This window comes from Channa argus, chromosome 5 (genome assembly GCF_033026475.1).
Source record: "Channa argus isolate prfri chromosome 5, Channa argus male v1.0, whole genome shotgun sequence".
In the NCBI taxonomy this organism is placed as follows: domain Eukaryota; kingdom Metazoa; phylum Chordata; class Actinopteri; order Anabantiformes; family Channidae; genus Channa; species Channa argus.
Genome location: NC_090201.1, coordinates 8874520 through 8898484, shown reverse-complemented (window position 1 = coordinate 8898484; position 23965 = coordinate 8874520). Strand labels below are relative to the sequence as shown.

The window sequence follows — 23965 nt, the reverse complement described above, 5'->3', positions numbered from 1 at the left end:
CTCAGTGTTGCCATCTGCAAAAGGCACATTATTCATTATTTCCCCCACCAGTCCATTCATGTGCTAATTCAGTGACCCTTTACACTGTTAGAAAACAGCCACCTTAACGGGTCAATTAGCCCGTATCGAGTGCTGTAATGTTCCCCTTATAATAACTGCCACGCAGACGCGATTATGACACTTGTTTTTATAAGGAATTTGAAGCTACATTTAGGAAATAATAATCACATTATAACTAGGAAATGTTGAATAATGACATAAGACTACTTGACTGGGAAGAGACAAAGAAGAAAATGGTGATTAAGAAGAAATCTTTTAATATTAAACATTTCTTATATGGCACCGAGGGAACACAACGAAGCGTCACAGGCTGGAAGGTACAATAGCCGGATCATTGCGCTTCAGTGCTGGGATATAAACCGGTGACAACACGTCCGAAAATAAATGACAGTTTTGCGCAAGAAAGGTGTTAATTTAAGCCTGAATAGAACGCGAGAACTGGCACTGACCTGAAACTGGACAGATGCCTTTAATGTTCAAGTTACGCACACATTTAAAAGTCCGTAAAGTTAAAAACGAAATGAATGAAAACAGCAGATGCATCTGTGGCTCCAATCTCCGTACCGCTGCTCACCTTCTTATGAACGGCGGCTGAGGGAAGACTTACCCGTGAGCTCGGTGCTGGTTGTGGTGTTGCAGCTTGTAGAAGACGTCTTCCTCATCGCAAACTTTCTCCCACAAATCCCAAAACGCCACAGTTGTGCCACGAAAACACCAAACTCTCACGCGATGTGTGCCCGCACCTCTCTGCTACATTTATCCCCTCCGTTTAAAAGGCTTTTGTCAACACCCCTGCACTCCGCAAACACACGCAGTAGTTCTGTAAACGCGGAGCGCGGGTGGACGAGGAGCCAACAAGTGCGTAAAAACAGATCTTCCTTTGCAGTAAGTCACAGATCCAAACGAGCAGGGAAAGATTCTGATGAAATATTTTCTATTCCCGAGAGTAAAACAGAAGTCTCCGTTTGACGTAACGCTGCTGCTGTGTGAGAGAGAAGATCCGTGAGGACCTTTGGTGCGTAAAAGCTCGGAGCGCTGGAGCTGCTCCGTTCGCTGCAGACCAACCCCCTCGAAAGGCAGCGCTTTAATCCTTAATGGCCGACAAGTAAAAACAGATTACCAGAGCATTTCCTGTTTATGCTTTCAAAATAAAAGAGCAGTTGAGTCTTTTGCTACGTACTTTTCAAACCACATATCATCTACGCAACGCCTCTATCCGTTTATGAGCTTTAACACATGTAAACAGCTATTCTCATTATGCTCTCTTACCGGTAAAAACCACACAAGTATCAAATTAAACACTGACAACTGTGCTTACTCATGCTTCAGATGACGTACCTAATGGGGTGGAACCCTCTGGTAAAGCCTAAACAAGATTGTGTATGTGTTTTTATTTATTAAAGTGATGCATTGCCAACAACAGTCACATATATAAAGTAATCCACAGCTGACAGGTGGAGTTTTTTTATTTGTTAAATTACTGTTTTGCCCGAGACTATATAAAAATATAAACATGCAAATGATGCTCTCTCTGAAAACCTCAATTATATTATGTTATTATATCAAGTCTATTTATTACAACAATTGCAAATCCATGACTTCAATAACAATTTTTTACTTACTGATATTAGTATCTTTGTGTCTGTTGAACACATTCACAAAGAAAACATAATTTCTAACTGCTTTTCAATAAGTTCAGTTTTCCATAGGATTTTGATTAATTAGAAATATCTTTTTAGGAACTTTAGTTTGAAGGCAAGTTGACTGTTTTCCTGTTCAGGACGTTTATTAGCTTGCTTTACACACACACACACACACACACACACACACACACACACACACACACACACACTGCCCTCCCTGCTTACCAATATCCCGGTGTGATGTCAGCAAGTCAACAGCCCAACATTGGTGTAATTAGCAGTGTGAATAACTGGTGTTCAGGCTGAATTTGCATGTGAACTAAACCACTTCCCTAAATCAACTGGCCCAGGGCAAGAAGAGAGACCGAGAGAGAGGGGAGAGAAGAGTTTCGGGGCACTGACCCGCTTAAGGAAATGGGTAAGTGAGCCCCTCACAAAATAGAACTGTTTAACATAAGAAATGGACAGAACTGTAGTAAGGACAAAACACATACATACGATTGAAAATCTATTAAATCAAAAAACAAACATACAGCTAGACTGACCCTGTCATAAAGAGAACACATTGGTCTCACATTTGAAGTCTCATGTGAAGCATATTACTACATACGCTTTGAAAAGAGCAGACTAACAACTGCTGACCAAAATACCTAAAGTCAACAAGGAGGAAATGAAATGAAGGAGCTGATTGTTGATCTCAACATGTGGAGTCACACAGCTCAGCCATTAGTGACAACATAAACAGTACAATTGTTCCCTACAATTGCCACCATCTCAGCTATTTTGGTTCCTTCCTCATTTCTCAAACACTTGCTTACTGTGTAATGCTGGCTCTCTTCTCTTGCTCCTACAACGAGTGGTAGGAGTGTGTAACATCATCCCACTGCTGCCTCCTTAGTTGCTTATTTGTGTCACGCACAATGTGTCAAGAAAAAGAAAGAAATAAAAAAAACTTTTTCTGGCAATCAAGGCTTAACAGATTTGTGGAAGATTTCGAAAGGCGTTTTTGGAGGATGGATTGCATGAAAGTGGGTTAGAAAGCAATTAAATCAAGATTTGTGTATATTTTTCCCAAAGTGCCATGCTGCCAAACACAAGTTTGGAAAGGACAATAAATAAAGCCTCCTTTGAAATCATCAGTGAGGCTGCAAGAGGAAGACTGTTTGCAGATGCTGAAAATGGGGACGGTGCTGCAGTGTCTTGTCTCCTGCACCTTTCAGCTTCCTTGGAGCCAAACTAAAAAGCTCTGCTTGTCTACCTCGGGATTCTCCTTTGACACAATGGTGAGGCAACTCATGCCATGTTTTAGTCTAAAATGTAAAAAACATAATATGGCTCCTTTGCAAACACGAGAATATCACTTACACTTCTGGCTGCACTTAGGACCTATCCACAAGATTTTACAAGAAGTCCAAAGTGACAGTGTGCTTGCAACAACCGCATAGTGGATAAAGTGGTTTGGGGCCCCCCATTTCCCCCAATAAGTCATTGCCTTTGCCCTAATGTTCTCCGATCCCCTGTGATCTGTTTTAATGTCATTAAAGAACTGAATAAAAACAACAGAGGCCATCTTTGAGGGCATACCACAGATAGCTTTGGCTGGATGAACTCCAGAGAGCATCTGCTAGGTAATTTTAGATAGTGGGCCAAACAGGTTTACTCCCTTCCTAAGCATGCATAATCATATTGAAGCTCCTGTCTCTATCAAAGCACAGGATGAGCGATATTGTAAATACATGTTCCCTCGAGGCCGGGAGCCTATCTGAAGTATGCAAGAATGTTGTACTGTCTCAAAGGATCTTATCCTACAAGAACATTATTCATAGCTTACTAGGGAAGGAACTGATTTATATACTGTCAGATATGGTCAGAAAAACACTCCTGATAAATCAATGCCTTTATCTCAATTTGAAATGCAGCCAATGGCCCAACATGGCCTCTCCATCTTCATTTCTCATCTGCTTTTTTAGGAACACCAGTCTCCCCTCCTTTCATGTGGCAAATGCTGATGGCTATCACTCTAGAGTCAACACACGAAGCAGCTGGGACTCACCCCAACAGCTGATAGCCAAGACATGTTGGGAGGGAGAGAGAGCCAAGTTCCTCTCCCACATAGGTTTTCTTCTGGCTGCAGCATTTCTGAAGCTAATTGAAATTGCTTTTACTCTTTACATGGTTTAAAATCTTATCTCGTAACTGGCTACTTAAAAGCATTACAGCCCCTTAAACTAGGAGGTCTCGAATGAAGGCAAGGATAATTTAGGAGCAGGACAATATTATCATATCTAATCATTCTTTAGCAACCTGCTCTCTTTCCTCTACAATGAGAAGGGTGAAGAGCAGCAGATTTCGCTGTGTAAAAAGCCACCAAAATGAAAAGTAAATCTGTCCGTTAGCAGCCCCACACTGTTGTTGGTCCTTCGTAGCATCTGAAACCTGCTACAAACACCTTTCTGGTGACACTTGGCTTGTACCATGGATCGATCATGTCAAAATGGACAACTTGGTACAGACAGGGGCCCCACCCTTTCTTTTTAGTCCTTCTGAGTCAGTTTTTGGTAATATTAATTTTTTTGTTACTTAGATTTTGTTTTTTTGTTTGTTGTTTTTAGTCATTTGATTTTTATTCTTAGATGCATCATTTCTGCTTTTGATGAGTTGTGTCCATTTGTGAAAGTTTTGCACCTGATTTGGGGAATTTCTGGCCTTATTCATATTATAATTTTTGAATTGTTTAGATTCTTTTATGGCCATTTTGTGTCTTAACTGCATCTTTCAAATAGGAAATATAAACAGTAATTAATCAATGGCCTCATGGTCCTCTGTATGTTAGGGCTGTTCAATAAACAATCTATTGTTTGTACCAGCTTATTTCAAATATTATTCAGTCTAAAGAAAACCCAGAGAAGGATAAAGCTAAAATCAATCAACTGGGTGTTAAATTTAGTGAACAGTATATTGAAGCTGATGTGGACATGTTTGTCAACCTCCTACCTTTACTGTTTGCTTACCTGCTGTTGGATATGTTCCCTTATGCCATGTAAAGGGTGTAATGATTCGTGTGAACATTCATCCATTTACAAAGCTGAGGAAATGACTGCCACCTAATCGGTCAGTGGTTTTCATGAGACAGCACTTATTACGGTGTTGCTGAATAGGCTTGACATTCAGTGAGAGCATGGTAGCCTGGAAACACACTCACCTCTCTTCTACAAAGTACCTTTCAGCACTTTGGTCCAGCCGCTCTGCTCAGAGAGCAGTATTAGAGACCTAAGATTGGGGGCTCTTTATGGGTTGTCCACCCATGGGGGTCTGGGGGTCCATGGGTGTGCGGGTCTGTACCCATGTTCTCACCAGATAAGTGGCCATTATTCATCCAGTGCTGAACATTAACTGGATTAATTCTGCATGAGTTGAGGGCTGAAATTGTATTTGTACAAAGAGAGGGAAATTGAGAAGAACATGAGGAGAGTAACCAGCTTGGCTGAAATTCTAATTAGCTAAGGCGTTCGTTAGCACACAAACTCTGTATGCAGCGGAGGTCTTGCTGACACAAAGGCCTGTGTAAGCCATTAAGCCATACGGGGGGAAAAAAAAAGAGGGAGACAGCAAGACAGAAACAGAAAGAATGACAAAAGAAAGAAAGAGTGCGGACACTTAGTTTCATGCATAAAGGCCCAGGGTAAGGAGGTGACCTTGTGGAGTTACTCCTCTAGGGGACTGGAGCTATTTTTGCCTCTCCTAGCCCACTTACACAAGGTCTCTTCAACGCTGAGGAAAAACACACTCCAAGCCCTCCACCTCTGTCCATCCGTCAGACCATCCATCTCCACTTTGGACAGAACTCTCCAGGGCAGTGCAGCTCGATTTCCAGCATGCTGTACCCAACAACGGCAGTTTGTCAACGAGCTTTTTCAGCTGTACATGTGCATTCTGATTCAAAACATAACTAGGTCATGCTCTGGTTTAAAAAAAAAAAAAAAAAAAAGGTAGAGAGGCGAACAGTTGTAGAAAGTAAAGAAATGCTGTAGTGGACACAGTAGGATAAGAGGAATGAGAAACATTATTTCTGCATCTGTGCTTTGCAAATATAGAAACATTTGGGAGAGGAGATATAGGCTTTTGAGAGCTCAACCTTTCCATCTGTGCTGAAAAAGAATCTCTTTGAAAAATGTGAAATTATACACATGAAAAAAAAAAACCTCTTATTTCTCTCCTAGCATAACAAAAAGTCATCCATAGCTCTAATGCAGAATGATCTGTGCTCCATGAATGAACCGCCCACCTCCTAACCTCCCACATTCAGCACCCTGCAGCACTCTCTCTGACTTCGCTCATCCAGCCTCCTCTTCCTCACCTTGTCATCATGACCCAGAAAAATGGTGTGGGTGTCAATGTCGAGTCCCTCTCCAGGTTTTGGTTTCATTTACTACATCATCACTTTATCGATTTAACTTCTTCTGACTTTTATTTGTACTGGTTTCTATGAGACAATTCACCTTGCAGTCCTCACCCATGGTCACAATCAAATGCCGACTGACCAGATGTTCCATCATTAATTATATAAATTAGAATACTCCGTAACCAACCACAATTGTGGTGTGGCAGCCACAGTCTTGAAATATTATCTTACCACTTATTTTCAGAACGCTGCATAAAGCAAATCCAACACAAAAGCCTGGATGTGGGGTTTGAGTTTGTATTCAGTATCCTTTTTAAAAGAGCCAGATAAAACCAGAAGTGTATATCCAGCTGGGATGAGACAGTGCAACAAAAGCAACACATGTTGAATGTGTATTTGAAACATAAACCTCTGGAGAAAGACTGATACTCCATGAGTTTCTGGTCCTTCCAGGAATTTTAAATCCAGAAGCACAACACACTACGAATACAGTAAAAAAAAAAAAAAAAAACAGAAGTTCTGTGAGGAATGAACAGAGCAACATGGAATAGAAGGAGAATAAAGAGATTGCAAAAAGTTTCTTTCTCAACAATCCAAACATAGTCTTAAAAAATATCCTATGCCTAGTTGGTGGTTTGTAGTCCACTTGTTCCAGATATCACACCGAATAAATTAGGCTTAAACCTTTATCTAAATAAACCCCAGCACTCGGCTATGCCACATTTAAATATTTAGTTTTAGAGGACTCGTGGGAAGAGCAATGACAGACAGGTTCAGTCCATAAAATGGAGCACAGCACGAGGGTTCCGGATCTGCTCTTGAACACATTAGAAAAATGTATATGAACAGGGTGCTGTGCTCGTGTAAAACTTCACCATAAGTTTAGTTTTGCAATTTGTTATCGCCACAATCCAACTGAATGTAAAAAAAACAGTCTTTCAACACACTAACTGGACATCTGAGTTCTCCCGTCATCAAACCTGTCAGTGTTTATGTGTGCGGTTTTGAGGTAGTATAATTAATGACAACAAAAGTACTTGAACGTTAGTCATGACAGTCAAGTGGGAATATACTTTCAGGTTTAATTCACCTCACATATAGTATATAGTATATACTGCACTAGCTGTTTGTGGTAGGAGGGGAAGTAGATTTAATTGTTTCACTTGAATGCATGTAGACCATCTTGGTGTGGACGGTAGAATACATGACCACAGACATACACACAATCAGACATGCAGTCTGTTAAATGAATGCGTCCAAGGGATGATGAGGATGTGAGTACAAGTCCTCTCAAGGTGTGAGAATATATGCAAATATAGCATGTGAATTGTGAATCATTTTTTAAAAATTTATATAAATACTGAATCCTCACATGGAGGTTAGAGTCTTGGGCATGACTGACTTACTATGTGTTTCATCATGGTTTGATGCAGACAGTGAACCTGGGGCCTTACTGACAGCCACTGTGGAGACCTCAGACGGTAGGCAGCATGCTTTCTCACACACACAAACGTACAGACAGGGCTTTGAGAAGGCATGGGAGGTGGAATGAGTCACACTGACCGCACACACACCTTCTCGTGCATGCACACAGAAAAAACCCATTTACCATCTTTTATCAAACCGAGGTCAAACCCATCTCTGAACAAAGACAGACCTTCAATATGTCACTTGTCATTCCTTTTAAATCCAGCTGTGAGCAAACTACTTAGTCACAGTAAAATCTCAGACCATTTTATTTCAACCACTCAATTTCCCACTTACTGCTGCTCCCCTACATTCTCTATTTAAAGCACAGCCCATTAAGAAGCAAGTGAAAGAGAGCGGTTCCCTGACAGAAACTAAATCACCCTGGCCCGCTGCTGTTTACACCAGAATGGCCCGCTGCTTGAGCCACTGTTTATTTGAACTGTGAACCTCCATGTGAGGTGTGTGAAAGGAAAAGTGTAAGCACGTGTGTGTGTGTGTGTGTGTGTGTGTGTGTGTGTGTGTGTGTGTGTGTGTGTGTGTGTGTGTGTGTGTGTGTGTGTGTGTATGAGAGAGAAAAAGGATAGAGAGCATGTGTACTGCAGAGGTGAGGGGGAGGGAATGGTTCCACACAAAACCCAGTGTCTCACCTTCTCACTTCTTCCACACCTCCCTAAACATGCTTTTCATAGAGTATTTATTCACCCCATGAGCTCCTGGTGTTCCTCGGTTTCTCCAGGCCACAGACGGGCCTCTGTGTAGCCTGGTCAGGGTGTAGTGTGGCCAAAAACAGACTCTTAACACCCCCCATGGAGCTCCAGACACAATAATGTCCTTCTGCTGACCTACAAATGACATCACAGCCTGGTGTGCACACACGACACGTACAGACACTATTCAAAAGCATTTATACGTGCATAAATGTGAGCGAGAATGCATGCAGTTATTTGCATGATTATATAGCAATTTCTACTCAAAACAGGCGTAAGGATAACTTTAAAACCATACAACATGCACACTTTATTTTAAAACAGTAAGGTTAGTGTAGGATTGGCTAAAACTGTCAGGAGCAGAGGATTAGAAGACCTGAGCATCAATAAAGCAAGTGTTTAAAAGGTGCAGACTGAGTGAAAAAGCACCAAGGGATCTGAAAGGCTGCCAAATTTTCAGACACGAGTACAAAGACACACACTGAGGAAAGACACGCTTACCCACAAAATAAGGACACGCAATGTACACAAGCATACAAACTCACTTTGACAGCGAGCTTGGCTCATCTAAACACGCCACATTTACCTACCATTGGTATTTTTTTGAGAGACAAGCATTTGCTCTTCGAGCTCCATTTACTGTATGCGTGGGTGGCTCTGAATTAGCAGCACAGGCGTCAGTGGTCATAAACACGCCATTCGGTCTTATGATCAAACTATCAAACTGAAAATACACACACACACACACAAGGCTGGAACATGGAGCACAAAACCACAGGAGAAGACAGGACAAGTAGCAGCCAAAGCCTGGTTTGAGTTAAAAGGATGACAAATAAGTAATCATCAGCATGAACTCCCCTAAGTATGTTCACATATGCTTAAGAATCCAAAGACCCTTTAAATCACTGCCTTGAAACAATTTGCTCTCGGAAAAATGGAACAGCTAATAACTGTGTATTATTCTTCTCACCTCTGTCACTGGGCTGCACATGTGTAGCTGGCAATTGCTGCAAATAAACACACATTTTGGCCAGACAGAAGAACACAGAAAGACAGAGCAAACACATGATGCTGTACTGTCACATAGTGGACATACATATGCAAAAAACAACTCAAACATACAACCCCACTAACAATCATACGGTCTTTAAAAAATACTTTTTTCTTTAAAAGTAGTTGATGCAAATCATCAACTATGAGTAGCACAACATCGTTACATATTGGTTATAGTTCTAATCAGTGGAAAGGCACTGTTGCTCTCTGCCATGTCTAATCAAATCACAGCACCGCAACTCAAGTATGTTTAGTGCCTGTTCTGGCTCCACTTTGGTATCTGGGACAGCATACCAGTCAGTAGAGTAAACTCTGGAGAGGAAATGCTTTGTGTGTGTGCGTGTGTGTGTGTGTGTGTGTGTGTGTGTGTGTGTGTGTGTGTGTGTGTGTGTGTGTGTGTGTGTGTGTGTGTGTGTGTGTGTGTGTGTGTGTGTGTGTGAGCATGTGTGTATGCATGCCAAGACTGTGCCAGCCACAAGACTGATGCTGGCGTCAGAATGAATCACATTCAGTCTGCTGGTCCTTCCCTGCAGCACAGTGAGAGGTTAGCTGAGAAAGACAGAGGACGACTGGGAGAGATCATAAAAATAGATCATAAAAAGGAATATCAATGGGTGATGGACCAGAGGGGGACATAAAAGGGTTGTATAAAATGCAGGAAGGCTTATAAGACCAAGGTTGGGAGGGAAACGCAATAAGGAAGAGGGTAGAAGAGCATATGGTATAACCAAGCTCATCCATCTGCACCCAATCCAAATGCCAATACATTCCTCCATTTTTTTGATCTGACCTATGGATTTGTCTAACTGCTGCTCACATCAGTTGATCTCAGAATGCAATCACACCCCATTGTTTGCATACTTCCCAGTGGAACATGAGCAGGATGCTGTTTAGGTAATGGGCTGCAACCCTCAAAGTTGACTCCTTAACACAGAGACCTGCCACAACTCTGCCACTGAGCTCTAGAGATTAAATGCTATGTTGAATTTAGCTAGTGTGGCTGACCCTGGTTGTCCATTTGACCCTTCAAAGGCCTCAGATCAGGGTGCTGCTTCACCCTTGTGAACTCAATTGATTACACATAAAAATCAAGAATGAGAGTGTTTCAATTGATCCGGTGGGACACAGTCGTTTTCTCAGACAATATCTGATCAATAAACTGGATGAATCAGCAAAGTTTAACAAGATTAAGCACAGGCTTTTCCAGATCCTAACTGGAAAATGAATAGATAAAAGACATAAACAATAGGTTATAAAAATGTCTCCCATGTTGGGAAGTGGATATGGTAGAGCACAATTTTTGATGACATAGCAGAGATCCTGGGGTATAGACAGCACAGTCTGAATGACACATGAACCCCTCACATCTGGGATATATTGAGTACCCATGTGAAGTTTATTACATATTTCTGGAAATGAACCCATGCTCAAGTCTCATCTGTTGATGGGAGTTAATTCCCCTTGTTCATGGTTTGGTCTGTTGTAACTTCAGCATGGTAAGCAATGTTTTCTGAGAGGAGCTGACAAAGAATGCGGGGGGTGGGGTTTATATGTGAAAAAAGAAGTCAGCTGAAAGACAAGATATTAACTGACCAACAAACTCACCCCCAAAGTTCTTCCACCATCAGGCTCTTCACACTACCAGAATTCCCAGCTTTAAATGACTGGTTTAGAGCTTGCGGGTGAAATTCTTCACCCTCGTGGTCGGGAGGCTGGGTAAACTTTAGAGACCCTGTGTCGGCCTGCAAACTCTGATCGTCAACTTGAAGAGTCCTGACTAACTTGGCAGTGACGTACTGCAGCTGCAGCCAGCTTCACGGTACTGACCACAAAAAGTTGTTTCATACTGCTATGAGACAGTTTATAGAAGTGAAGGAGGGGGAATAGCTGGTCTGCCCCTGTCCACAGGTAACAACAAAGTTCAGAAAATGACGTTATCTTGTTTAATCTGTACAGAAACCATTGTGTATCTAGGTTAAATGCAGTGACTTCCTAGTCCGTGCTCCTTCCTGAACAGAGACAAACTAGCCTGCCTCAACGCTTTAATGATGAGCTAGTTTAACCATCCAGTGGTATTAGTTTTAATTTTAGCGGACAGATATGAACAGGGTATCAATTGTAAAGTATTTATCCCTTCACCACTGCCATCTGAGCTCTGTGCTAGACTATTATGATATTACTTTTCCATTACATCAACAAAATTGGATACTATATCCACCCTTACATTTAAACCTTAAACTTTCCTTTCGTTGTGCTGCTGCATGAAAAAAAAAAAGTTAAAAAAAACTAATCACAGAGACCATACAAAAGGGTGTTCAAGTATTCCCGTTGAAAACATGCCAAGTAGTGGGAATAGATGCATGAGGATTTTCTGTTGCTATTTTATGATCGATAAAAGTAAAGGAAAATAATGAGTGCCTTAGACAAAACAAAAAACGAAAACTAGTTACTGTAGAATTTATTATGTATTATTCAGTAAAACCACATCAGTAATTCATGCCGCTTCTCTGCTGGCTGAAAAAGAAACTTTGCAAAGCATTACAAAGAGAGTACATTACAGTATTGTAAATAATGAGCACAAACAGCATGAATCCAAGTCTGCCTGGTTCAACAACTGACCCAAAACCACATTAAATCCTAATTGGCAGCACACAAACCAACAAGGACATAAGGACTTTAATAAAGCTAGTTAACATGAAGCTTTAAGATGGCCCACATCTAAACCTTAGCGTAAACCTCATTCAGCCTCTATTTAAGGTCAGCATCCTATTGGTGACTCGCCACAGTGTCCTGTGGCTTTCCAGACAGAAAGCTAAGTAGTAGAGCAGTGGTGAGGCTACTTTGTGTCTATGGGGTTAGACAGCCACATCTGGTCTGCCTGAGCCCACTTACAGCTCCACCAGGGTCTGCCTTTCAGCCAAACCTCAGATGTCAGACACAACCAGAGACTGGGCGCTTTTTAGTGTGTATACATATGAGTCTACCCCAACCAGCCTATACAGTATATTTTACAGAAATATAATATGAAGTAGAGGAGAATTAAAAAAGAAGCAGGCTGGCATTGATGTAGAACTGGAGGATATATAGCCCAAACTGTCATTCATCAAGATCAGACGTGACTGATTTTGTCCTTGGGCACCTGATGCCACGTATTTGCAGTAATAAAAGACACCAGCAAGGAACAGATTATTATGCCACATTTAAATGTCACAAATATGATTAAAGAGCCAATAATATCTTCAATAAACACCTGCAGCTTAAATGAGATGCTGGTACTGATAGATGTAATAAGCTTGTGTGATTGTCTCTGTATAATTAGGAGATTTATATATGATCTAATCCTGCATGACACCAGCATATCTGTAGTATTATGACAATGCCAAAGTCACTGAATATTCCAGCAAGAAAATGAAACAATCAGCACTGTACCACCATAACAAGAATATCACTAAATTGTAGACTGGAGCATAATGTTAGCTTGAGGCCTCAGTGCTTGACTATCATTTTTATGTCGATGACAGATTTTTTCTTGTCTTTTACACCCGTCTCTCAGCTTGATATCTTTTTTTTTTTAATTCATCAGAAGAATCAGACCCTACTTTTCTTACTATGCTACCCAACTTCCTACCTGAACACCTTCATTCAGGTCTACAATCCTTCTGATCCACTGTACTCTCCTTATACCAAACGGCAAACAATCCCAAGCAAAGCTCCTAAAGAGGCAAGTTACCTATAGGAACTCTAAACGCTCAGACACCTCAGTCCCACTATGGAAAAAATGTTGAAGACAAATAGCTTGTCCAAATTTCCCTTCCTATTGGCATTCTAAAACATTCCTTCTCATGGCACTTTGCTTGTTATGTCTCCTGTCAGATTACATGTAAATGTAATGCATACTACTGTTAGGATGCAGTATATTTGGCTTCTAATCAGCTCATATACTAACTGAACTGAACTGCAGTGTCCTGTCTCCAGGTTCACCATACCTGACATGGGCTAAAATGAGAACATGGAAAGAAACTGTAAAGCAGGCTCAAGGCCATGATTACTGTGTGGAAGAGGAATATTTTTAGAATGACAAAGATGCAGCAACCAGATTTGGACTCTGTCACTGCACAGATTGTGAACAATTAAGCCTGGGAAGCAGGTGGTCGCTAATGTGTCATATCTGGGCAGATATGCATCTTCCAATGCCAGATTTTATAAGCAAAGTATGACATGAGCTATTGTGTGTCTCCTGCTGAATTTAACAAAACTGTTAAAAGGAAGAATGCATAATGATGGCCGTGAAGGAAAATGATTCAACAAGCAGTGTAAGGGATGTGTTTGTCATAGTGGGGTATTTAGATGGCAATAATGTCCATTCTGGGGGCTGTCTAGTCTAAAAAAGCTCTAGGTGGTTAGATCTTTGTTTAGTGTAGAATAGGACAGAGGTACGTTAAATAAGATGTTTAGATGGAAAATGGATGTCAGTGAAGGGCACGTGGATGTTTGTGCCTGTAGGTACATATGAGAAAAATGGCCTCAGTGTGAGGCGGTTTGTCAGAATTGCAAGTAAAATACTCAAGATAAAATGGACAAGGAGTGGAGATTCACATTGCCATGCTGCAATGTCTTTTATTACCCAAGACCGCCCGCCTGCCACACATGTACACACACACACACAAAAGCAGAGAGAGAGAAAGAGGAGGATGAACATAATCAATGACAAATGGAGGAAGCGTTTCTGTAACAAAACACTCCAACAGCTCCAAGAAGGAGAGTGACAAGTGTACTTTCAATATATTGACTTGTAGCCAAACAAGAAATCTGTGTTCTGTGGGATTCTTGCAGGGGCTCAACTGGTGTGTTTTGTTTGTTCCTTACAACATTGATTATCTCTGCTGGAGCCTCGTGGCCCAGTGCAATATTCCACCAATAACTTAGGCAGAGACTCAGCGGGGAACAGGGAAACTCATAATTTTGTGTGTACATGTGTGTGTGTATGTGTCTGGAGCAGGATTAAGACAGAATCTAGCTGTATTATACAGATTAATTAATGGCCCAAATCTGTTTCCTATTATGTTGGTATGCTTGTTGATGGGGGTCCACAGCCACATGCAGAGCTGTGTGTGGGGTGCTGTCTGCTTCAATTACATAAGAGCCAGGGCCACAAGAGATAAATTTAATGAGTAAAAAAAGAAAATAAAACCTTCAACAAATTTAGCTATAATGATCCTATAGCCTGCAACAATGACTTTTTGCAGAACAACAAGCTCCAAAATAAAAATAAGCAAACTAACAATTTCATTTTCTTTCTCATTACCACCGACTCATATTTAATTTATTTTTTTGCTGACTCAAACACACACATTAACACATCCCGGAAATGTCTGCCTGTGCATTACAGGAGTCACATATAGCTTGTGGCAGTGTGTGTACATGAACACAGAGTAAGGGGGGTTTTTAGAAAGCAACAAGTTTGAGGTCATTGTCCACCTTCAAAGGATACTTTATGTCCTGTTTTATGAGGTGAAAACAGATGCTTCTGAATTTGTAGCGAGGAGGGGTAAGAAGGGCTGTGTGTCAAGACTATGGTCTACTGTGGGTTGAGAGCAGGCAGGCAGGGAGCTGGATAGATTGATGGATGAATGCAAGGGATGGAGGGAGAGAGTGAGAGGGAAGGATGGGGGGGTAGTCAGAAGATGAGGGGAAACCAAAAAAAAAACCTTTCTCCCTTAACAAATTGATCTTGAGCAAACATTGGGGCCCTTTGGGGGTTAAAGGCAATGACCACTTTTACACTGCAATGCCCCCAGCATTGTGTGTGTGTGCACGCAACATGCATTTGACCTTAAGGTACAGCTATAAAAGAACTTGGCAACCATGAAAAAAAAAATAAAAATCTGACAGAAAAGAAGAAAACGGACCTGAAGCTTAATTAAAAAAAAAAGAAAAAAAAAAAGAAATTGGACAGTTTTATCACAGTTAATGGGTGTGCAAACAGGGCTCGAGCCATCTTATCTTCATCATCTGTGGGAATAGTCATGGCTGCCCTGAAAATCAGTGTTGATCTGCAAAAGAAAATATGCTATTTGAGACATAATAATGGGGCTTATTGCATTGCTGATAGCTATAGGTTTGTCCAAAGATAGGCTGCGATCCTGCTGAGAGCTAATTCATTTACAGAGGGCGCTTTACAATTACAACTTAAATACAATACAAACAAAATGCCTGAACTGAATGTCTGCGCACACTGAAGGCACTGAGTCCTTTGTTCATTAGTTCATACACTCACCAGTCAATTTATTAGGCACACCTATTTAATAATTGCTCAGCCAATCACATGTCAGCAACTCAATGCATATAGGCATGTAGAGATGGTCAATACGAACTGCTGAAGTTAAAAAATAAGCATCAGAATGGGGACGAAAGGCGATTTTAGAGACTATGAATGTGGCATGGTTGTTACTGCCAGATCGGCTGGGCTGAGTATTTCAGAAACTGTTAAACTACAGGAACTTTCATGTACAACCGATCTCTAGGGTTTACAGGGAGGGATCTGAAAGAGAGAAAATATAAAACAACATATCAATTTCCCTCTGACACCAGAGGTCGGAGGAAAAGGGACAGACTGGTTTGAGCTAATAGAAAGGCAATAGTAAGTCAAATAATCACTCGTTACAACTGAGGTATGCAGAGGAGCATCTCTAAACACACAACCCAACCTTGAACCTTGAAGCAGATGGGCTACAGCAACAGAAGACCAATTATGTCAATAAGGACCAACATCTCCAAGGAAAGATTCAACAAGGTGCTGGAAACAATGTTATAAAGGGCCCCACCCTGACTAGAAAAGTGTACCTAATAAAGTGGCTGGTGAGTGTGAGTTTTTGTTTAAAAACAACGTGCACAGACTTAATTCTGCCACATGGTTAACACAATACAATGACCCTTCCCACACAAACACATTAATTTACTTACAGACAGTTATTCACATAATCCACCATACAAACGGACAGTTTTTCATCATTTATATGTTCACTGTCTGCACATGTGTGAATTTGCTTAGCTCAGTTGTAGAAAAGCAAGGTCGGCACTAAAAGCATTTATGAGCTAATTAAGCTCTGGCCAGGACTTGAAGGCTGGTGATAAGGCCTGTGTGTTTGCCCCTCATTAATGTTACATGCCCTAGTGAGGCTACAGCCCCACACACATACACACACCCCTGACGTCTGTCCACCAAACCAACAGCGGCAGCACCATTTACTCATTATTAAGGAGGCTTCCAGAATGATTCTGAGCCATTTGGGAGCCTGACGGGGAATTCCTGGATACATAGTAATGGAGAGAAACTCAAAGAAATTAAAAGGGAGCAATGACTTTCCATTAGAGTGTCAAATTAAACTGGGAGGCAAGGACTTTGTATTTAACACACGACTGTATTAAAATTGCAATTTTGAGAGACCAGTATATTTTTATATTGTATATTTCCCTCACAAAAAAGAGGGAAAGAGAGATGATCATCAAGTTATCAAGTTTAGTGGAGGGAGATGAGCAGCTGAGATGTCTCCATTTTTCAGCATCTTCTCATCTTCCTGTCTTCAGCTCAGCATTCCTTTAGATTTGATCTATGTTGATGATCATCTCTTTCCCTCTTTATGCACTACAAATCAAACACAACCAAACATACAAACCTTTCCCTTTTAGAAAAGCACAACAAAACCTCAGCAATTCACAGTGACATCAGCACATGCTTATTTTATTATTTTTTCCCTGTGGCATTCATTTGTATATATATTGAGAAAGCATAGCAAAAGGAGATCTGGATCACAGGCTGTTGGGAATGTATCTAAAATTTACCTAAACCATTAGTGGCTGTATTATAAAAATACAGAGAAAGAAGGTGTCAAGACAGCAAGAGAGAAAGTCAAAGCGAAAACGAAATGAAGAATGAAATTCTGAAGAAGTGGCTATGTAGCAGAGAAAAGAACAGCTTGTTGCAGCTGACGAGAAATAAGTTACAGAGAGCAGTACGTAGGCTGGTTTTCTGGAAAGATGACTTGTTTGGAACAGGACCAATCTACAGGCTGTCTGTCTTTATATATGAAGCTGAGCCAAAGAACACACACATGCCGCCAGCACTCCATCGACTACTTCCACCCCGACATGATAAGCTGGGCCACGTTCTACTTCTGTGTGTTCTATGTGTTTATTTATGTGAGTAACAGAGAGGGTGTGTGTGACTTGACATGTACAGTATTATATGCAAGAGAGAAGCTCTACTAGATAAAAAGGCCACAGTGAACTACAGGCTTCTTCTTTGGTAACAACCAATGACAAAGACCTTAAGTGGTTATTGTTAATATTTTTATCGTAACAACAGCAATGTGTGCAATGCATGCTTATGTTAAAAGTAGTTGGCTCAAACACTAAATGGTCTTCACCATGCCAGCTCACTCTCACACAGTCTCTGTGAGTGCACGTGTGAGTAGGTAACTGTCCACAGAATTCAGTGAGCGAGTGCTCAAGTGGGCACAGTGACGATGTTGCTACCACGTGACTTCGCTCTGTTTTCATGTGCTGTAAATAAAACACAGATTTCTGTACTCTCCTCTTTAGCCCCTTTCACACATGCACTGGAATTCTGACATTACCCTGACTTTTTTAAGAGGGGGTGTATGTGTGAACTAAGTGTCCGAGTGAAACGCTGCCGACATTATCCAGACTTTATCCTTCAAGCCCCCTTTTGCAATGCCAGAGGCTGAATTCTTCTAGCATTCTCTGGGGTTCATATGTGAAACAGGCTAAATTGTTTTATGTCATCTACCCAGGTAACACCCCTCGTCTAAACCAAAGACAGTATTTCACAGTAAGTGCCTGTCTGCCATGTGGTACTTGTGTGAAAGTGCAACGCTGGGGAATGTCCACACCTGATTCTCCATACTGTCCCAATTTTATACGAGAAAACGGTAAAGGTGTAGTGTTGCTCGTTACCTACTGATGATGTTGACTTTATCAAACTACAGGTTAATGGTCATTTTCTAAATAATGCACATTTTCAACTATTCTCATACAGGCACTAAAACAAACAATGAATTGCCTCTTTCCTCACAGGTGATGTCTGTCATTCTGCAACCTGGATTAGGTGTGCAGCAGACTTCCATTGCCTCCAAAATGGCTTAAAATCTATAAGCCACCTGCACTCCTCCACCAGGTGACATCTTACAAAAACGTTTTCGAAAATGCTCTAAATCACCTTCTTTTTGCATAGCGTTCTATGAACAAGAATCCTTGTGCTTGGGTCACATCACTTCCTCAAACCTCCACTTTTTTTGCACAAACATCTCAACAAGCTGTGAATGATCAAATTTCTTTAACACATAGACACATAATAACCTGCTAAGAACACCCCAGACACTTGGTATTTGCATTGTTAAGGCATTCAAACATGGGTATGTCTGCAGACAGATTGAGATTTAAGGTAGTGAATTACATGCTGTGCTTGAACACACAGTGTTCATGGTGCACACACAAGCACATTTATTGACACGTGTTGCAGAAGTGGAGAGCAACAGAAATCCTGTGGCTAGTGATCACAAAAACAGAAGAAAACCATTACAAAAATACTGTAAATAATATATTGTATATATTACACCAATGCCCTAATCCCATTCAGAAAAAAAATATTCAAAGAGGTTTGTTTTTTCCAGAAAGATGTGTTTGTCTTAGTAACATTTTAGGGATGATTGAGAGGTTTAAACTGTCTGGGGCATTGCACAATCAAGGAGGCAGGCAGGCAACCACACGCATAGTGACAGCAGCCAGTGGTTGATACTCAGGGCAAGAATGTTCTGGGTCCGAAAACCACCGGCTGCCTGGGTACTTTCTGTCTGCTGTTTAAACATTCTCCTCCCATTAGCACACCTTCACCTTTCCAACAGCATGTGTGTGTTTCCTTGTTTTTGCCCAACTCATGTCAATTACATCATCCAGTCACTGAGGTCTAAAATGATGATTGTGCGGCAGAGTTGACCTAGATGTGAATCAGCGTCACTGAGGTCATTTCTTTTTCCATGATAATTATCAAAATTGTTGTTATGGGCTAGCACTAACTGTCACTGACTCACGGTCATGGCTGGATTAGTCAGTAGGGCTGTATCACTGTAATTTGACGGCTAGATAACATCCATACTTTCAATTTGTATTTTAGCTCAGTTAACTTCCTCTTGTTGAAGTTTTATGTTAGAGAATATCTTCATTGCAAGTTTTCTTTTGATGTTGAACACAATATACTTGCAGATACATGTCCGCACACATGTATGTGAGGATGCTCAGTTGGCCATTATAGTTTTCTCTGCACCCTAAACACGTATTGTTGGTGTGTCAGCCACAACCAGGCAGGCTGATGTTTGGCACACTGGTGACAGCAGCGGAAACCACAGGGCAGCAGGACTTGTTTATAGCGGAGAAGGAATTTACCATTTGTCTTGACTTCCATCCCTCGGAGTGTGTGTGTGTGTGTGTGTGTGTGTGTGTGTGTGTGTGTGTGTGTGTGTGTGTGTGTGTGTGTGTGTGTGTGTGTGTGTGTGTGTGTGTGTGTGTGTGTGCTTGTATCGGAGGAGAACCACCATGTTTTGTGCATCACCAGTCAGTCACCCAGAACAATAGATTGTTTTACAACACCCGCACTCTACAGCTCTGCCACCCCTGCTCTTGTCTGTGAGACAGAAACAGAATGAAGGTAAAAAAAAATGTTTGTTGGTGTGTGAGAGATGGAGATACAGTGGGTGGTAGGAAGAGAAAGATCATCTGTCATAAGTTCCTGTGTATAAATAAGTGTGTGTTCTTTGCAATGCTTGGACTTGTAATAAACCTGTGTGTGTGTGTGTGTTCTTTGCAATGCTTGGACTTGTAATAAACCTGTGTGTGTGTGTGTGTGTGTGTGTGTGTGTGTGTGTGTGTGTGTGTGTGTGTGTGTGTGTGTGTGTGTGTGTGTGTGTGTGTGTGTGTGTGTGTGTGTGTGTGTGTGTGTGTGTGTGTGTGTGTGTGTATCATTCAAGCTGTGCTCTGTGTGTGTGTTCTCCTTGGCATGATTGAGTGGGTCTCACGGTCGTGCCAAGGCTGCGGTTATTCTCCAGCCAGAGGCAGAGGAGCACAGATACTTCATTATGGCCTCATTCATCACTACTGGGACAGCTTGGCACCAGTCTCAGTCCTCCTCCTTTCCTTTCCACCTCCCTCTAACCTTGTCCCTCGCTCTTCTCTACTTACAGCTGCACAGGTCCCTCGCTCATCTCCTGCCTTTAACCTCCCTCCCCTACTTTCCCTCTGCACGGTTCTTCCTCTGGTCAGATCTTTCCCTCACTCTGCTGCTCGACTGGCTGCAGAATTTCCTTATTCTCACTGTCTAGCCTTCGCTCTGTACCCTCTTACTCATTTTTAATCAATTCTCTCTAATCCTATGTGTCCCACATCCTCCCCAGCTTTCATTAACTCCCTTACTCCCTCTTGACTTCTTCCTACAAAATCTGCTCATTTTAATTCTTGTTACTCCATCTGCTTCTCCTTTTAACTGTTCTGCAGCCTCAGTTGTCACCTGCTGTCACTAAGCATGAGAAAAATGCCAGTGTATGGAGATTTACAGAACCACTGATGCCTACCTGTGAATTTGTGTTATAACAGTTGTTTGATTGTTTTTAGGAAACAGTTATTTAGATACATATACATATCCGTACATACATATCAATTATATATGGCTCTTAAAAAAAACTAACCCTAGCACATCAACAGCAAGAGGTTTCTGTGCTGGGTCATTTGCTTTTAATGCTAAACTTTTTTTCAACACGCTGCCATGGCAGCTGCAGGGATATAAAGGAAAAGGAGTGCAGGAGCTAATTAAGCTGTTATCTGAGTTGCTGACTTCTTCACCTGGTGAACAAACCTTTCAGTTAACAAAAGCAGTCTTAAAGCTACATTGGCTCTTAAGCTTATTGTTTTGTTTGCACCAGTAAACGCAATAAACACGCCTTATAAGTTAGCTAAACTTCCTATCTTAATTCTGTAGGGGAAGCGACATTTCCATTGTATAAATGCATCTTAGCCACTTATCCTGTTTAGAGTCTAGTGGGGCTGGTGTATATCCCAGCTGTCATTGAGCGAGAGGCAGGGTACACCATGGACAGGTTGCCAGTCTATCTCAGCACCAACAGAGACAGTGTGTTTGCATGGCTTTCCTATGAAAGCCGACTGTATCCAGCTACTTGGCTGTCATTTAAAGGGGAAAGCTGGTTTCTGAAATTGGCGTAGGAGATTAGGGAAACATGATTTCTGCCACATAATTACAATTTCTTTGCCTGTATACACGTAATCAGGTTGGGTCCTGCAGACAGAAACGCGCAGGTCAGTTAAAGGCTGAACAAAAGGAAAGATAATTAATTGGGTGATTCCGCCTTACTTTTAAAACAAAGTCTGCCTAAAGTCAGACAGAAAATTTTACTAACCAAGTCCCTCATAGAAGTCTAAATAAGTCACTTCAGCTGTCTACATCTCCCCCTTTTTCCACCCCCTTTCTCCCCCTGTGCTGTCACTCAAACCCACAAGAAAAGAAAAGTCAAAAAGCAGCATTTTCTGTCACTATACAGTCAAAATCTGTGAGCCAGGAAAACACAGACAGACACAGACAGACCAGCGCTCACATGCGTGTAACATGCATGTCTTTGGACTGTGGTAAGAAAACCAGAGGAAACCCACACAAGCACGAGAAGAACATGCAAACTCCACACAGAAAGGCCGCAGCTGGCCAGGGACTTGAACAGGGCTCCTTACAGCTCTGTAAAATGACAAATTGTCACAGAGCTAACCTGCAGGACGTATTTCCCGGTGAGCAAGAGTAAAGTGCTGTGATTTTCCTGAATTGTGTTCGAAGAAAAGAAAAATGGACTGTTAATCCCTAAATTGTAAAACCACAAATTTTGCATTTGTGTCTTTGTTAAACAAACAAATGTTAGGTAATGTTAGGTGGAAATTTTAACTCTGTAGACAGACTAGCTGTTTTTGGCTTTTCGTCCTAATGCTAAGGTAAGCTACATGTCCCCTGGCTCCAGCTTCATACTTCCTGCATGCACATGAGTGGGGGAGCAACCTTCCTGTTGGGAAAGAAATTACACACAAATACACACTCCGCCCAATAACTATGTCAAACCATGTTAATACATGGCATCCAACTACCACCTTATCTAGTCAATCTTTTGCATGGCATAAAAGGCACAAAAAAAGAGGAGTCTACAGCACGGAATCCGGTGCTTGGGCCTTTAGAGTAATTTTCCTAAATGTGCGTATGTACCATATGTGTGGGAGTTTGGACCACAGTGTGGAGCCTACCTGCTGTCCCATATGGTTGGCATTGAGCCTAATTAAAGCGTTTGTTTCCCCACAAACTGGGTGTATTACCATAAGTGCTCCCCAACGCTTTATTTATGGCAACTTGGCATTATAAATAAGGATAAAACGAGAGCACAGACAAGTCTGATTTTGCTGCATGTCGCCATAGAGACAGGGGAAAAGTTCCCAGGCAACACAGCAGCCAACCAGCAATGCCAGCTCACATGCCCACGTTATGACCATAAATAGTACCAATGTCGTATAAAATACTTTGATTTTACCTTCAATTTTATTATAGTTGAGACTTCTAAGCCATTATGTTGGCATTAATGGGAACAAAAATGAAGTAAAGTCACAGTAAAAGTATTGAATTTACAAAAATCATTCAAACAGCATCTTTCTGTGACACTGATGTAGCTCTATGCATCTTGTCATCTAAGACACTGATCCAGCTGTTTCCAAAGCACCCCTCTCCGTGTTTATTCCACATAGCAATCATACCTCTGGGACTAGCTAAGGGTGACCCAGGCAGAAGACATACGACACCGAAACACTAACACATGACCCTGAGCTAGCAGGTCAGTACAGAGAAGCTGCCCTCACAGTCTGAATAATGACCCACTTTGACCAGATGTAAAACCCCCCGTACAGTAAAGAAATCCTGAGTGAATTGGCAACCCTGGTGGACCTGCTGTAAGAATATGAAAAACATTGTTCTAGCTGTGTCTGAGTTCATAATTATCCTCCATCAGGACTTTAATGAACTGTGTGAGAGCCGGCACTTCTGCTGCTCGCTGTGAAGCCAAAAATAGCTCTGTTTTGTGAGGCACACATGCAGCATATGGATCAAAAACAAAGAATTTCCACTGCCAAATTTTCCACCGTGGAACTTTTTTCCTAAGACAGAACTGATGTGTCGAGCTGTTACGAGGCTCTGTGTTCTTGACCGAACATGGCGGAAAAACATGGGTGGTGTGGAACAAAATCAAATGAGCTTGTTGCTAATAGTGTGGCTCAGCTGTGTCTCTCATTTCCTTATTAACCCTTGCAGGAGATCTAAGGCCGCTCTGCATCCTATGAAACTCCAATCTATCTTTCCATGAGTAATGAACGCTTAACAGGACTGGAGGCAGGCCTCAGCTAAATGAACGCCCCTTAGTCCACTTTCACAACAATGTCAAGAGATGGTGAAAGAAGATAGATGTAAGAACCACATCTGGGGCCTCTTTGATTGCTGATAATTCTCCATGGGTGAGAAAAGGAATGGG

At 41.5% G+C, this 23965-nt stretch overlaps 1 protein-coding gene across 2 annotated transcripts in view; it reads right to left on the bottom strand.

Annotated features, from left to right (window-relative positions):
- Positions 1–23965, bottom strand: part of prickle2b (prickle homolog 2b) — an 83333-nt gene that overhangs the window by 20023 nt on the left and 39345 nt on the right. Inside the window, exon 1 of one of the 2 annotated variants that reach the window (XM_067505302.1) lies at positions 668–1139. The exons of the other annotated variant lie outside the window; for it this stretch is intronic. The gene's annotated coding sequence lies outside the window, so the exon portion shown is untranslated. Of the gene's footprint in view, positions 1–667; positions 1140–23965 lie in introns of those variants that run through there. 2 annotated transcript variants of the gene reach the window in all.